The sequence below is a fragment of the Protomyctophum bolini genome (assembly GCF_963924005.1).
Source record: "Protomyctophum bolini genome assembly, chromosome: 24".
NCBI classification, from domain to species: Eukaryota; Metazoa; Chordata; class Actinopteri; order Myctophiformes; family Myctophidae; genus Protomyctophum; species Protomyctophum bolini.
The window spans coordinates 23,663,736-23,679,160 of NC_137885.1; positions in this window are offsets into that span (position 1 = coordinate 23,663,736).

A 15,425-nucleotide genomic window follows, 5' to 3' on the forward strand; every position below is an offset into this window, starting at 1 on the left:
TCATCCATCCATCTCTCCATTTATCCATCCATCCCTCCATTCATGGCTCCAGTCATCCATCCATTTATATTCTTTCATCTTCCATCTCTCAGATGGACTCCTTCATTTGTCATCCTGTTGGCCCAGCCCTGCTCCATCTCAGATGAAGAGTTGTCTCTCACTCATCCGTAGCTATAGGCCCTGAGCTGAGCGCCCACCCTAATTCAATTCATTCAATCTTTCTAATAGAAAGATTTGGTTTTCATTTTTCTAATGCCATCAGTGGGTCTGGAGGAGCACAGCGTGGCCTCCATTTGTGAATATCACACGATTGTGTTATTCCTGTGCTTGATTAATAAAAGACCCGAACCCTTGAACCCTCAAACATCCCTCGTTCTTCCTCTCTCATCTCCCTCCCTTTCATTTATTTCATTCTTTCTCTTGGTCCCCCCCCCCTTTCTTTTGAACCCTGTCTTTCATCTCACTTCTTTCTCTCAGTCTTTGTACCTACTCCCCCCCCCCCCCCCCGCCTCCCCATCTCTCTCTCTCTCTCTCTCTCTCTCTAACCACAAGTCCTAAATCATCATGATTACTTTAACGTTGGTCGGGATCCTTAAGTCCATGATGGATTATAGCGTCCACATTGTCATATTGAATAAAAAAAAGACAATAAGAAATAGTGCATTTAAAAAAGTATATATATATATATATATACACACACACACAACACACACACACACACACACAAAAGATTGTTTCCACTTTGAGGCTGCATTGAGTCCAGTTGCCCATGTGTGAAGTACGTCTCAGAGTCAGAGCTGCACACACAGGCCCCTTTTCCACCGGTTGGTTCCCAATGGGAACCGGTTCAGTTCTTTTCCACCGGTTGGTTCCCAATGGGAACCGGTTCAGTTCTTTTCCACCGGTTGGTTCCCAATGGGAACCGGTTCAGTTCTTTTCCACCGGTTGGTTCCCAATGGGAACCGGTTCAGTTCTTTTCCACCGGTTGGTTCCCAATGGGAACCGGTTCAGTTCTTTTTGGTTCTTAGTCCATGAGCCAGAGCTCCAACATTAAAACGTTAATTATGAATTGAGTGGGCAAAACCATACCTCTATTAGATTGTTATCACCATTAAACTTCCCCAATTGAGAACTTACACGAAGACAATGATTTATTGTATTACAAATTTTACATTTTTAAATATGCAAATGAGGCATTATGTAGGAAAATCTGCAAAATAATAAAAAAAAATATTAAAAAGCTACTAGTGTGGAAGGGTTATCATGTGTTAATTGACTTGTATTGATCCTATAAAATAAATCAATTTAATATAGGGTATAGTTTGCCCACCAATTTTGGAGCTCTGGTTCATGGACTAAAAACCAAAAAGAACTGAACCGGTTCTCATTGGGAACCAACCGGTGGAAAATGGGTCTGTGTGTGACATGCACAGTGTAAGGCCTCAGTCACACTACGGCTGTCTTGTCCGTGTCTTGTGTCTTGTGTCTTGTCCGTGTCTAATGGCTGCCCCCAATGCATTTCCAATGAAAGTCACATGGTTTCACCAAATTAAAAAAAGTTTGATTCGGGGGGGGGGGGGGGGTGCACAACAGCCCAACAGCACAACACAGCATAGCATTTTGCACCATGCCAGACCGACCACCCGCCCGCGTGCGCGCATGCATGCGTGTGTGTGTGTGTGTGTGTGCTGATGACTTCTGAACACAAGAATGGAGGGCACACAGCTTTGATACAGCTAGTGTCATGTGGAGGTGCTGATTTAAATGGAATGGCCTGGGGTTCATCTCTGTCTGCTTAAAGGACGTGTGTGTGTGTGTGTGTGTGTGTGTGTGTGTGTGTGTGTGTGTGTGTGTGTGTGTGTGTGTGTGTGAAAGAGAGAGAGAGAGAGAGAGCTGATAGAACCCCTGGTGATGCTAAAAGGTTCTTATTGACAGTCTTAATGTCCTTATCGGACACGAGGCACGTGGTTGACACGCTCCCTCAAGTATGTACATCTGTGTGCCGGAGTATCTGTGTGTGTGCGTGTGCCGCGTGCGTGTGCATGTGTGTGTGTGTGTGTGTGTGTGCGTGTGTGTGTACCCGCGCCTGTTTGCATGTGTGCCCCCTGCCCCTACCCTGCATGAGCTCGTATTGGTTTCCCAACATGACAAATCTTCTCTTTCCATTTGGTTCGCTTTAGTTTTTTTTGTCCATCAAACAGCGAGGAAATAAAGAGAGCAAAAGTTCAGGATATAAAAAGAAAATCACACCCGTGTGAACTGAGTGGTGCAACCCCCCCCCCCTCCCCCTCCCCCTCCCCCCACCTCTCTCTTTCTCTCTCTCTGCAGCACTATCCCTCTCTCTGTTTCTGGCACATAAAAGGCAGATCCCAGCCTCTGAACCTCCGATACCAAGCCACGCACCCGCTATCTCCACCCAGCTCAAAGCCTCAGAGTCTACAGGACCCCAAGCGAGACACAAGATCCAAGATCAAGAACACGTCAACACATAAGAAAGAACCAGGTGTCTGGCTTTACAACCCAGATTCTTTGCATATAGTTTTACCAAGACCACCATTCCAATTAGCTCCGTTAAACAGCCCCACTGCAGTGGGTACTAGCCTAAACAACCAGCACTAGTTCGAGCTATTTTACAGTAAGCATATAGTTGTTCTGTGTCTGGGTTATGTCTCTATTCATTCCCTGTAAAGCATGGACATTTCAAATGCAGGCTTCCACACAGAGATTCCACATTTACTCCACTACATTTATTTGAAAACTTTAGTGTACTATATGTAGCCCCTTTGACCCCTTGTGAATTATGGGCAGGGCCCCTAAGTTCTTTTAAACTAAAAGTACCTAGCAGTTTTAATCTCAGTTTTAATCTTTTAAATATAAACTTGGGTTCCTTTATTAACTAATAAATGCTCAAGCTGTTTTTCAAAACCACACTATCATGAAATGACCTTTTTATGCAGTTTTAACCCAAAGCATATAGTAATAAGCCTTTTTTAAACTTCAGTTTTACCTTAGTGCTTACTTGTAACCAAATGGACCTTCTATTCTAAACAAAAAAAGGCAATCAAATGAAGTCACACAAGTCAGTACTTAGAAAAATAGTTCTCAATTATTTAGTTAGTCCTGTGCAATGATTGTGCAAAAAGAGTAAATAGACAACAACATTAAATGTAAACAAATGTACCAAGTGCTCTGTGGACACTGTAGGTTGAAAACCTTAAAGATAAAATACCCCTCTTCTTTCAGGAATATAAAAAGACAATACTCTTATTGTAAAATACCAATAAACAAATAAATAAATACCTTCTCACAGATATTAATTAAATGGAAACAATCTTCAAATTACCCTGAGTCACTTAAAGACACCTATGCTAATTTGTGGGCCCATACACACACACACACACACACACACACACACTCACTCACACAAAACCAAAGTCCCTTAAAGCCGGCAAAACTATGCTAAGTTCCCCAAAAACCTTTAAGTTGCAGGCCTGGTAGTTGCTTGTGTGCGTTGTGGCCTCAAACCAACAATGGCTCCTTCGCTCCTCGGTGATCCAAAAATAAAAGATGACGTTTCTGTAAGTCCAATCTCAGTCACTCACAGGTGTAGATACAGCATCCTAGCAAGTGTGCAGTCCAGACAGTCTCCTCTCATCCCACGTTGCCAGAGAACTTTGAGTGAAGCTCTGGTTGTTCTATAGCTCTAACTGGATTGTCCTCTTTGTGTCTTCCAGTCGAAAACAACAGACTACCACCACATCAACAGTCCAACTGTGGAAGTTAAACTAAGTCTAGAAAACGTCTGTTTACGTGCAATGAACAGGCACTAAACTCACTGAGCTAGTGTTAGCATTAGCGTTAGCGTTAGCATTCGCATGTCAACAAACCAGACAGTCACTGAATTTCGTGTAGACATTCAGTATAGCTTCTCCAAACATATTGATTGTCCTCTCCGATTGTTGTGTAAACTCTCTTGAGTCACAACATGCGCATGCAGGTCTGTGCACTGCAAACTTATAATATAAAACAGAGTTTATCTGAATTACTGTTTTGCTCATCCTTCTCTCGCGCAACACCATCTCTCCTCCTCCTCTGTCTACTTCCTCCCGTCCGTCCAGCAACACACTCCCTAACTGCGTTCCCATACAGAATGTTAACCCCATGAGTGCTGGTAAAGAAATAACAAATACACCTTTCTTTTAAAACAAAACAAATAATTAGTTATGAAGTTACAAAAACGTTTTTAAACATAAAACATGAAACCAAAATATATTATATAATAACCAATATAATAACCAACCGGGTTACATATAGTTACTTTGTACTTTTTAATTACAATGACACTGATGAAGGCTTGATATAGCCGGAACGTCTGTCATTCATTCCATCATGCAAAAACTAAAACTAAAAATGCAGTCATGGGGCTATATCTTGCTAACCTGACTTTGCCAGCTGGGGGCGGTATTGGGTAACCATGTTCCCCAACACCGCAACCATCTGGGACCTCTCAGGGAGTTGAGCTTACACCGAACCGCTCCGTACCGAACCAATCAGCGTGAGCTAAGGGCGGGATATGTGCGAAACCGGATGTGAAGCTATATAGACACGTCAATATGATTGGTTGTGTTTGCACGCCCACACGGTGATAGACAGACGGTCCCATCCAATCATCTACCAAGTATCTTGAAAAAAATAAACAGCCCCGTCATTGAATTGCCTCCCGAGATCCCAGATCCCAATAAGCTGTGAAACAAACTTGTGTAGCAAGCTTCTTGGATCTGGCAGCGTCAGGTTAATATCTTGCATCCCTTAACACTTATCCCTAAACTTATTTGCCTTTTTTTTACTATTTTAAAAAACCTTTCAAAATAGTTAAAATAGCGGATCTACAAGCTCACAAGGTATAGATTGGCTAGTCGAATTTTAAAATGATTTACAAAATAGTAAAAAAAACCCTGCTATTTTCACAATGTGATTTCAACAGGTAACGTATACCATAAGTCAGAGCAAGAAAAGTTATCTATTACAAAACCCTAGAGTGGTGCCCGTGTTGTGATGTCACAAAAGGCCAGATCCATATATGGAGATATAGGGGTGATCTAGCGTGGGTGAACTCCTCCCCCCCTTGCCAGATTTGCATTCTGCCTGAGGGGCTGGCGGAATGAAATGTTGTCCAGCAGGGAGAGTGGGTTTACCCAGGCTAGGGGCCCTGTGCAGAGCCCGGGCAGAGGCCTTTTGGGGCGGTTCTGGACAACCGTGGGTCCGACCGACTCGACACCGGGCACTGCACTCCCTGTGGTGACGTGGAACGCGTGTGTCGAATTTGAAGTCGCTGGGGCGAACGGTTCTCGAGTAAGTGGATTACAACAGTACAACACACACAGACAGAGACTTGGTGCAAGATAGATTTCAATGGCAATACTTTTGCTAGTACTTTTTGAATTCCGGACATTTACTTGCAACAGTATTTCTATATTGCACTTTAACTTATTGTACTACTACTTATTGTCCTATGTATCTGATTGCATTAAACAATGTTAAACAACATTAAATTCACTTTGCCACTCACTTTGCCATGCACTCAACTCAATTTGCCATTCACTTTATGCATGCCGTGCGCATACCCTCTATGCATGCCCATGCCTTCTATGGCTCTCAACGGGTCGTGCTGTGACGCGTTGAGAGCTTGTAGATCATTATTTTCGGGGGACAACCCAGAACTCTTTAGCTAGTGGAGATGCGGTGTAATGACATGGATTTCGAAACAAATTTGTTCAACGCAAAATACTGTGTTCAAGTTCCGGAGACTTTGGGGGAAAAAAAGCAATTCTCCTGAATGCTGCCTTCCCGTATATGGCATGGAAAGGCAGTGGCATTTGCATTTCTTTCACTGTAGTTAAATGCTGCATTCAAGGTCTGGAGAGGGCAGTCTCTCAGTTGTTTTACAGACGGGGGAAAAGGGCAGGGACTGAACTGAAGTCCCCTTTGATGTCTATGTGTGCACCTTCCTGCATGGCTGTAGGCTTTACTCACCTGGTACAGCACAGCAGTCAGCTGTATGGTGTCGTTCAGCCACGCCCTCGTCTCTGGTCCCCCAATAGGAAGAGGCCCTCCTCTGAAGGTGGCCCATACAGGGGACAGACAGGTGCAGGTGATTATGTCCTCGACAGAAATGCTTCACTGGCCATTTAGAGCAGCCGACCGGCGTCAGCTTATCACCATGAACGATGGAAGATGAATCAGTCTCCAGAGTCCACTCCACTTCCATGTCTCAACATGTATTTAAGTGCAAAACAGAGCATTACTCTAGGATTAAGATTGGATTAAGTGCACTAACACCCCCCCCCCCCCCCCCCACACACACACACACACACACACACACACACACACACACACGTGACTCAGTCCATTTCATTATAAGCAGGTGTGGTGTGGTATGAGAACAGGTTGGGTGTGGCTTGGGTGAACAGCCTCATGGGAAATGGAGTTCTAAATGGATAACTTTCATCTAAAAAAGTATACTTTCCTCGTTGTCTTTTTGCAGCCTCTTTGGTCTTCCGTCCTCTGTGATGAAAAGTGCAGCCATAGGCATTTTAAAGTCATATCAAATGCTCATATGTGTGTAAAGGGATGGAGAGACAAAGATTCGGTCCAGTACTGTTAATGGCCCGTGAGTGAGGGAGAGAAGAGTGTGTGTGTGTGTGTGTGTGTGTGTGTGTGTGTGTGTGTGTGTGTGTGTGTGTGTGTGTGTGTGTGTGTGTGTGTGTGTGCGCGCGCGCACGTATGCGTCTTTCAGTATATACGTGTGGTTGTGCTTAAGCACGGCACAACTGAACATCTGGCCTCTGTACACCAACGATTGGTTGGGGAAGTTTCCCTGGATGTAACACTTGAAAATGTCTTGGCAATGTTCATGACAACAGCAGTGCAGTTATAGGATGTCTCTCTGTCTCTGTCCTCTCTGTGTGCGTGTGCGTTTGTACGTGTACGTGTACGTGTGCGTGTGTGTGTGTGTGTGTGTGTGTGTGTGTGTGTGTGTGTGCGTATGCGTATGTGTGTGTCATGTGCTGGAAGATGGCGTGAGATTTGCATTTGTAATGTGTGTATCAATATAGAAATACTTGTGTGTTTATTGTGATTATTGTGTGTGTGTGTGTGTGTGTGTGTGTGTGTGTGTGTGTGTGTGTGTGTGTGTGTGTGTGTGTGTGTGTGTGTGCGCGTGTGCGTGCGTGTGTGCGTATGTGTGTTGGGAGCTTTTTTACTTCCTGCCATTAGCGCTAAAGCCCTTTTCGAGCAGGCGGCTGATTCTTCCCCTGATTACTATTTAGAATTGCACTCGTTTACCGAGCCCCATCTCTTCTTCTCTTTATCACTCCGTTAGCGCCTTCTGCTAGCTCATTATTCCTCTTGTAAACCGCCCATCATTTCTGTAATCTTCTTCCGCGGTTCATAATGGCGCTACTTTAGGTTCAGCGAGAGGCCATGCAAGCATGCATGCAGCGCAAGTTGTCTTTCTCTTCGTCGCGTCCCATGCATGTTCTGGGGTGAACATTATGGGCGAAAATATAAGATCTACAAGGTCACAGTCACGACCTGAAGATAAGTCCCATTTCGATGTCTTAGAAGGAATGCTAGTTCTCTTTGTTACCACTTGAGCAGCACAGTTGTCCCTCTTCTGGGGGCCGACGTCCTGCAAAGATCAAAGGGGGCTTGTGTTCCTAGTTTAAATTATTCAAAAAGGTTTTTCAAAATACAGTATACAAAGAAAAGGCAAAGATGTTTATAGGGATAAGAGGTTTAGCATGGACGAAAATCGAGCCCCTGTAGTATTTAAGTGATTAACATACTGTATATTTGCTGTTCCGGTGGGCACTTGGCTACTCAATGGCTACTCATTGCAGGGTATAATTAATGCTCAACATGACGCACGCACGCACGCACGCAAACACACACACACACACACACACACACACACACACACACACACACACACACACACACACACACACACACACACACACACACACACACGCAAACACACACACACACACAACGCACGCACGCAAACACACACACACACACACACACTCACGCACACACACCAGTTCCCGTCCATACACACACACACACACACACACACACACACACACACACACACACCCGTGTGAGTTAGACAGTGCACACGTGTGCATCAACGTGAACTCGTGCGCCGTATAAACCAGCGGCCCGGTGGTGCACACGTTGCGCGCCACGAGCCGCCAGGTCAGCGTGTAGCGCTGCAGCTATAGGGCGCACAGGGCCGCTGGGCGGCGGGCCGGGTCAGCGTGTAGCTCTGCAGCTATAGGGCGCACAGGGCCGCTGGGGCGGCGGGCCGTGGAAGTTGTCAGAGGATTGTTAAAGGGTTGTTAAGAGAGCCGCAGGCAGCTGTTCCTGACAGGTTGGGGATGGTGACGGCAGATGGTGTTTGATTAGGGAACAGATCGCTGATGGAAGGTGGGAGGGAGGGAGGGAGCGAGAGAGAGAGAGAGAGAGAGAGAGAGAGGGAGGGAGGGAGGGAGGGAGGGAGGGAGGGAGGGAGAGAGAGAGAGAGAGAGAGAGAGAGAGAGAGTGAGAGAGAGAGAGAGAGAGAGAGAGAGAGAGAGAGGGAGGGAGGGAGGGAGAGAGAGAGGGAGAGAGGGAGGGAGAGAGAGAGAGAGAGAGGAGAGAGGGAGAGAGAGAGGGAGAGAGAGAGAGAGAAAATGAGAGATAGATAAATGGAGCTGGTGAAGGCCGAGGAAGTTGCATGGAGGATGAGAGGATGAGAGAATGAGAGAGGAGTGGACTGCAGGATTCATAGTTTTCAGTCACATTTTAGTCACCTGGAATGATTTAGTGTTAGTCTAGTTTTAGTCGACTAGTAAACATGTATTTCACTTGCTGAAAATAGCCGATCTACAAGCCCACAACGCGTTGCAGCTTGTAGATCGGCTATTTTCAGCATGCAACTTATTGTAAAATGACTTCTACTAGATCTCTTGTCCACTAGTCCCTTCCTATGTCTAGTTTATATTTGTTGACGAAATCGTCAGTATATTTAGTCTTAGTTTTAGTCACCGTAGCTTAGTTCTCATTTAGTTTACATTTAGTTTTCGTCAGTGAAAAAAGGTATAGTCGACGAACAATGTCCGTCTTAGGCCTCACTCACACTGTTGCAACATGCATACCACATTTGTCTTGTGTCTTGTCCGTGTTTAATGGCCGCCCCCAATGCATTTCCAAAGGAAGTCCTTCGGCCTGGTGGAGACATCATCATAGTTTCCCTCCCCTGCTGCAGGTCACAGTCAGACACTGTTCCCTGTGTATAAGGAACCAGAGTTGCAACAACAGTGAGCAAAGTGAGCCCATACACCACCATGCTGTAATACACAATGCACAATCCACTTTAGCTGCTGTTAACAGAGGAGATGAATCCAGCTGTTTGTTAGAATTATGTCGAGATGAGATTTCCGTCCGTAATAAACTCTCTCTCTCCCTTCTCCGCAATAACAGTGGCCATTACCCACGACAAAAGATCTATCGCCCGTTATGCCATCTATGTGTGTGTGTGTGTGTGTGTGTGTGTGTGTGTGTGTGTGTGTGTGTGTGTGTGTGTGTACACGCTCGCACACGTGCACGCACAGTCACTTGTGTAAGCGTTTGTGTGCGGATGACGGGGTGATTGAGAATGAAACAATCAGCAGGCCAACACAAACACAGCTGTTATATTGTTGCCCTGCTCAGATGTGCTTTCACAGGCAGACGGTGCGTGCGCGCATGTGTGTGGGGGGGAGGGGTGTGTTTGGGGTGTGTGTGTGTGTGTGTGTGTGTGGGAGGGGGGGGGGGGGTGTGTGTGTGTGTGTGACCCTACCTCCTGTCCTAATGATAGACAACATGAAAACCTATACGGATTAGACACAAAGCTTTGAGGCTCGTCAACGTTCAGTGGTGGAAAAAGTACTCAATTGTTTTACTCAAGTATAAAAGTACCAATACTGCAGTTTAGAACTACACTATAGAGTAAAAGTACAAAAGTATCGGCATCAAAATGTACTTAAAGTACTAAAAGTAAAAGTATTCATTGTGCAGAATGTGCCATTTCACAAGTTCAAAATGTGTACAAATGTTTTCTAATCAAAAATGTAAGACCTACCAAGCTCCTAGCGCGGCACTCAGTGCTATTCTTCAATAGCTGAAGTACAACATAATGCTTAAAACACCAAAAGGCCCAAAATGGGTTAATTGACGCTGCACTTTAGCAACTCCTAGCCGGGTGCACGGGGCACTGGGCAGTGGGCACGGGGCACTGGGCAGTGGGCAGCATTCCTTATCGCGTTAAAAATCCGCAATAATTGTAGTGGAATAAAAGTACAATTTGCCTTTGAGATGTAGTTGTTATATTTAGTAAGTGTGACCCAAGTGCACAGCAAGAGAGGAGGCGTTGTTCAGGTTTATTCACAAAAGGTTTGTATGGAAGGGAGTGGGGTAATAGTAGATCGGTGGCTCTCCAGGTTGGCCAAACTCAGCATGGAATCCAAGCACTGAGGAGGAGAAGGAGAGGAGGCGTCAGTCTTCAGAGAAAACAATCACCACGGCAAAAAACAATAAAGGCAGGAGCTGCAAAGTTGAACAGCTGGGAAAAGCTATGTAAGGCTAAACTGTAACTAGCTCTATAACTTAGTTTAACAATACTAATGCTTGAGCTGTACTTTACCATACGTGTTGACACGAGAAGCTCTGGCGTGGAATGAAGGGCAGACTGGGTTCTTGTAGAGGCAGTGCTTGATTGCAGGATGGAACAGGACAGGTGCAGAGGATTGGTGCAGGAGAGCAGGTGTGCTGAGTAGAGCCATGGAGTAGTCAGTGAGGGGCATGTCCAGGGTGTGTACATCAATCTGCCTCACGCTACAGAAACAGGAGATGGGCCTCATGTGACATCATAGCTCGGCAAGGCTTACTTACTTACTACTTGCACCCCGTTCCGGTAAACCAGAAGTACGACACCAGTGCCTTAGTTTTTGTGTTGTCATTTACAGGTCCTTTCGTTGAAATGTAAATTTTACATTTCAACAGTAAAGTAATATATAAAGAAGAGAAACACATAATTTCCGCAATTTCTAATTTCCGCAATTTCCGCAATTTCCGCAATTTCGACAATTTTCAATTTCCGCAATTTCCGCAATTTCCGCAATTTCCAATTTTTGCAATTTCCAATTTTCGCAATTTCCGCAATTTCCGCAATTGAGGATTTGAAAAAAATGAACATAATCGATATAGGTTGTAGCCGCATATGTCATCATGCCTCCATGCAGTGGCTATATACTGCAGGCTATACAGTCGGTTTGCTTTGCACTTTCTGAAAGTGACCGAGTGGTGCATTCTTTAACTTCAAGGAGAAATGCTTTGAGAGGACTGTACTGTACGGATACGGTACGGAACAGAGGGGGAGCGGAGACCAGGAGTTTGGGGACCGCAACACGCACGTCGCACAAGGTCAACGATATTCACCGCATTACGAATAAGGCTGAGTCAAGCTCTCTATATATAAGCAACTTTTACTTTCCCTGTAAATAGACTTTTGGAAATTAAACGTGTCTGTCCCCCACCCCGACCCCCCCCACCCCCGCCCTATAGCTGGATGTATACTTTGTCGTATGATGGTGTCACACTGCAAAAATTGGCTTGTGTCACATCAAAGACAAACAAGACATAATGATGAGTATATGTATAAAGCATATATCTCACAAGCTCTGCTTTCATTCATTCATTAATTCATTCCCTCTTTCTGTGTGTGTGTGTGTGTGTGTGTGTGTGTGTGTGTGTGTGTGTGTGTGTGTGTGTGTGTGTGTGTGAGTGAGTGTGTGCGTGTGCGTGCGTGTGCTATACAGAGAGTCATTGGCACTTCATCCTGTGCTGGTGATGGCAGTGGGCATGGGGAGTCTTGCCAGCGATGCTTGGTGCCAACGCATAGAGGGCATGCATGGTGTGGGGGCAGGGCAGGGGCTATGAGAGGAGAGGAGAGGAGAGGAGAGGAGAGGAGAGGAGAGGAGACATAAAGAATACGATCAGTGACAGATGGGGAGAGCTAGGATGTGAAAGTATAGGGAGGAGAAAAGGGGATAACAGGATATTATAATGAGTGGAAGGCAAGAGAAGAGAAGAGAAGAGAAGAGAAGAGAAGAGAAGAGAAGAGAAATAAGTAGAGGGGAGGGGAGGGTTTAGGAAAGGGGGAGGGTCGATGGCATAAAGTGAAGGACAGAAGGAGACGAGAGGAGGAGGGAGGTGGATGAGGAGGAGAGGAATGGTTGGGGTACCGGGGCAGACAGGCCGTGTCCCTGTGCCTCATGCATATGTGTGTGTGTGTGTGTGTGTGTGTGCGTGCAGCTTTGTGCTGGCTAATCTAGGCGTCAGCAGCTTTTTTAGTCTATTGTGCTGACAATAATCGCACAGCTCTCCTCTTCTCAATTCATCAGCAACAGCAACAAGGGATCACATGTCTCCTGTACAGAATATACAAGGAAGGGGGGGCGAGGGAAGGATGGAGGGAGGAAGGGTGATAGAGTGGGAGAGGAAGAGAGAGGGAGAGAGAGAGGGAGAGAGAGGGAGACTTGAGGAGGAGAGAGGGAGATGGACAACGGGAGAGAGACTATACAGAGACATGGAAGGGAGTGAGAGAGTATCGGGAGATCGAGATAGAGGGAGGGAGAAAAAGAAAGAGAGAGGAGGGATAGAGAAGAGATAAAACGGCCATTCAGGTTGCCTAGTTACGCTTTGGTTGATGGCGATTTCTGTGTGTGTGTGTATGCTTCACACACAAAGTGTGCCCTCTCTGCCGCCACTCAGCTCAAACAGAGCAGGGTGCGAATTCTGCGAAACCACATGACTCACACAGGCACACAAACACACACATGCACACGCACGCACGCACGCACACACACACACACACACACACACGCACACACGCACACACACACACGCACACACACACACACATGCACACGCATACCCACAAAGCTCTCAATCAGATTTTTTCTTTTCTTTCAAAGAATAATTTATTTCATGTAGCATTGTGATGGACAAACAATAGGTAAACCACTGGTCAAATCTGTAGCAAGCATTAATAATAATAATAATAATAAAAATAATAATAATAATATCAATTTTCATCATCAGAATAACATTAATAAGAATAATTATCTTCAATATAAATAACGTATCAGAGAGGAGTCGTCGTTACATCTATACAAGTTACAAATATCAGCGTGTTGTCACTTTTTTCCCCCTTTTTTTTGCAGTTAAAACCTGGAAAACTTCACATGTGACCTGGCCGTTTACAGTACAGTAGAATACAGTGGAGTCCAGTGTAGACCAGGGGTCTTCAACGTTTTTCATGCCAAGGACCCCCTATAGCTGAGAGAGAGATGAAGCCGGGACCCCCATATTAGCAGACATTTTGAGGGTCCAATGGAGTTAAGAGGTTTTGTCCAAAGCACTGATTTATGCCCCCCCAAAAAAATCTAAAACCTCAAAAATGGAGTTATGAGGTTTCCTCCCGACAGCATAGAAAGCCGTGTCATTTTAGTTGTTACCATAGTGTGTATATATGTTTTAAATGTAGACTTGATGGGTCTCATAATGAGGTCTTTAATGTGTTGACCAATCCGAGGTGAGATACCGATCACACACACCGTAACACTGGTATACGTGTGCCTCTTATATAGATTCTTTGAGAGCTTTTTAGATTTATTTGTATGAACTCCTGCATCTTTTAATTGTTTGTATGCAGTCTTCTATTGGCTTCGGCTGTAAATAAAGTTTGATTGATATATCCTTGCCGTCGTTCAGGGGCAGACAATTATTTTCTCCTTTTCCTCACGTTTTGTGCTTTTTGGTAAACGAACGCCATCCTTGGTCGTCATATACGATACGGCGGAACACATAAGCGTCAAAATCCCATGTCACCATTATGTCAGTGGAGCTCAGACTTTTTCTTTGTTTCTGGCCGGCCGAAACCCATGTCAAAAGATTTTACTTTAACGTGAACAAAAATGTTTACAACATTTTGAGCGTGAGCTTTACAAGCTCGCGCTATATGAGATTGTATATCTCCCATTTTTGAATAGCCAAAGTATAAAATCAAGCTTTTTTTTTTTGCTCCAATCTAAAATGACACAGATGCAATATGATGTCGAACAGGGGGAGGGGGTTGGGGGGGCTCTGTCCCTTTTCTTTTTATTTATTTTACTAATAAGCATTCATTCTGGATTCACATACTGTATACTACTACTACACTACTACTGCTATACATACTGTATAGCAGCATCACAAAATGACCTCTGCGACTCGACTGCGGATAAGCGGTTGAAGATGGACGGATGGATGGACAAAATTACCTCTAACGCGAGGTCAGGATTTTGAAGTTTGACCCCCAGGGGGTCCTTGAGGGAGTTCCAGGGGGGTCCCCAGATAAATGATAGTTTGTAACTAAATGGACCCTTATGGGTCTGTAACTCAGAGAGTTTACAAATGGAACCAAATGGACCCTTATGGGTCTGTAACTCAGAGAGTTTACAAATGGAACCAAATGGACCCTTATGGGTCTGTAACTCTGAGAGTTTACAAATGGAACCAAATGGACCCTTATGGGTCTGTAACTCTGAGAGTTTACAAATGGAACCAAATGGACCCTTATGGGTCTGTAACTCAGAGAGTTTACAAATGGAACCAAATGGACCCTTATGGGTCTGTAACTCAGAGAGTTTACAAATGGAACCAAATGGACCCTTATGGGTCTGTAACTCAGAGAGTGTACAAATGGAACCAAATGGACCCTTATGGGTCTGTAACTCTGAGAGTGTACACATTTCCATTTGTATTTGATACAATTTTATATTGTATTTGATTATACAATATAAATTGGTGGTCCCCAGAGATAGGGGGGAGGGCCGTAGCCTAATTCAGTTCAAACCGGGGGGCCCTTGAAATGAAAGTCCCTCCATGGCAAATCTCTTCAAATGGGGGTCCGCAGGGCTAGTTATTAGTGTCAATTTGGGGGTCCTTGACATGAAAAAGTTTGGGAACCACTGACCTACAGTATACTGTATACTGTATGTTCACTGACTTGAAACACACTTAGAAGAGACACAGCGAAGCCTGAAACCGGCCAAGCTGAAACGTCTCTCTCTCGGGGGGCAATATTTCCCTCGCAATGCCCAGGTAAGCATTTTTCTGCTTAACCTTCAACGTTATACAAATGCCTCAGGATGAGTTTAACCACAGACGATGATGCGATTACAGTTGCATTGCGTTAAAAGGATTTTCTTTTTCTTCATTATGAGTTGCAGTTGTATAAGATGACAACCTTGCATTTTAAAGACAAAAAGGGACACGTTTTTCATAACCTTAACCCA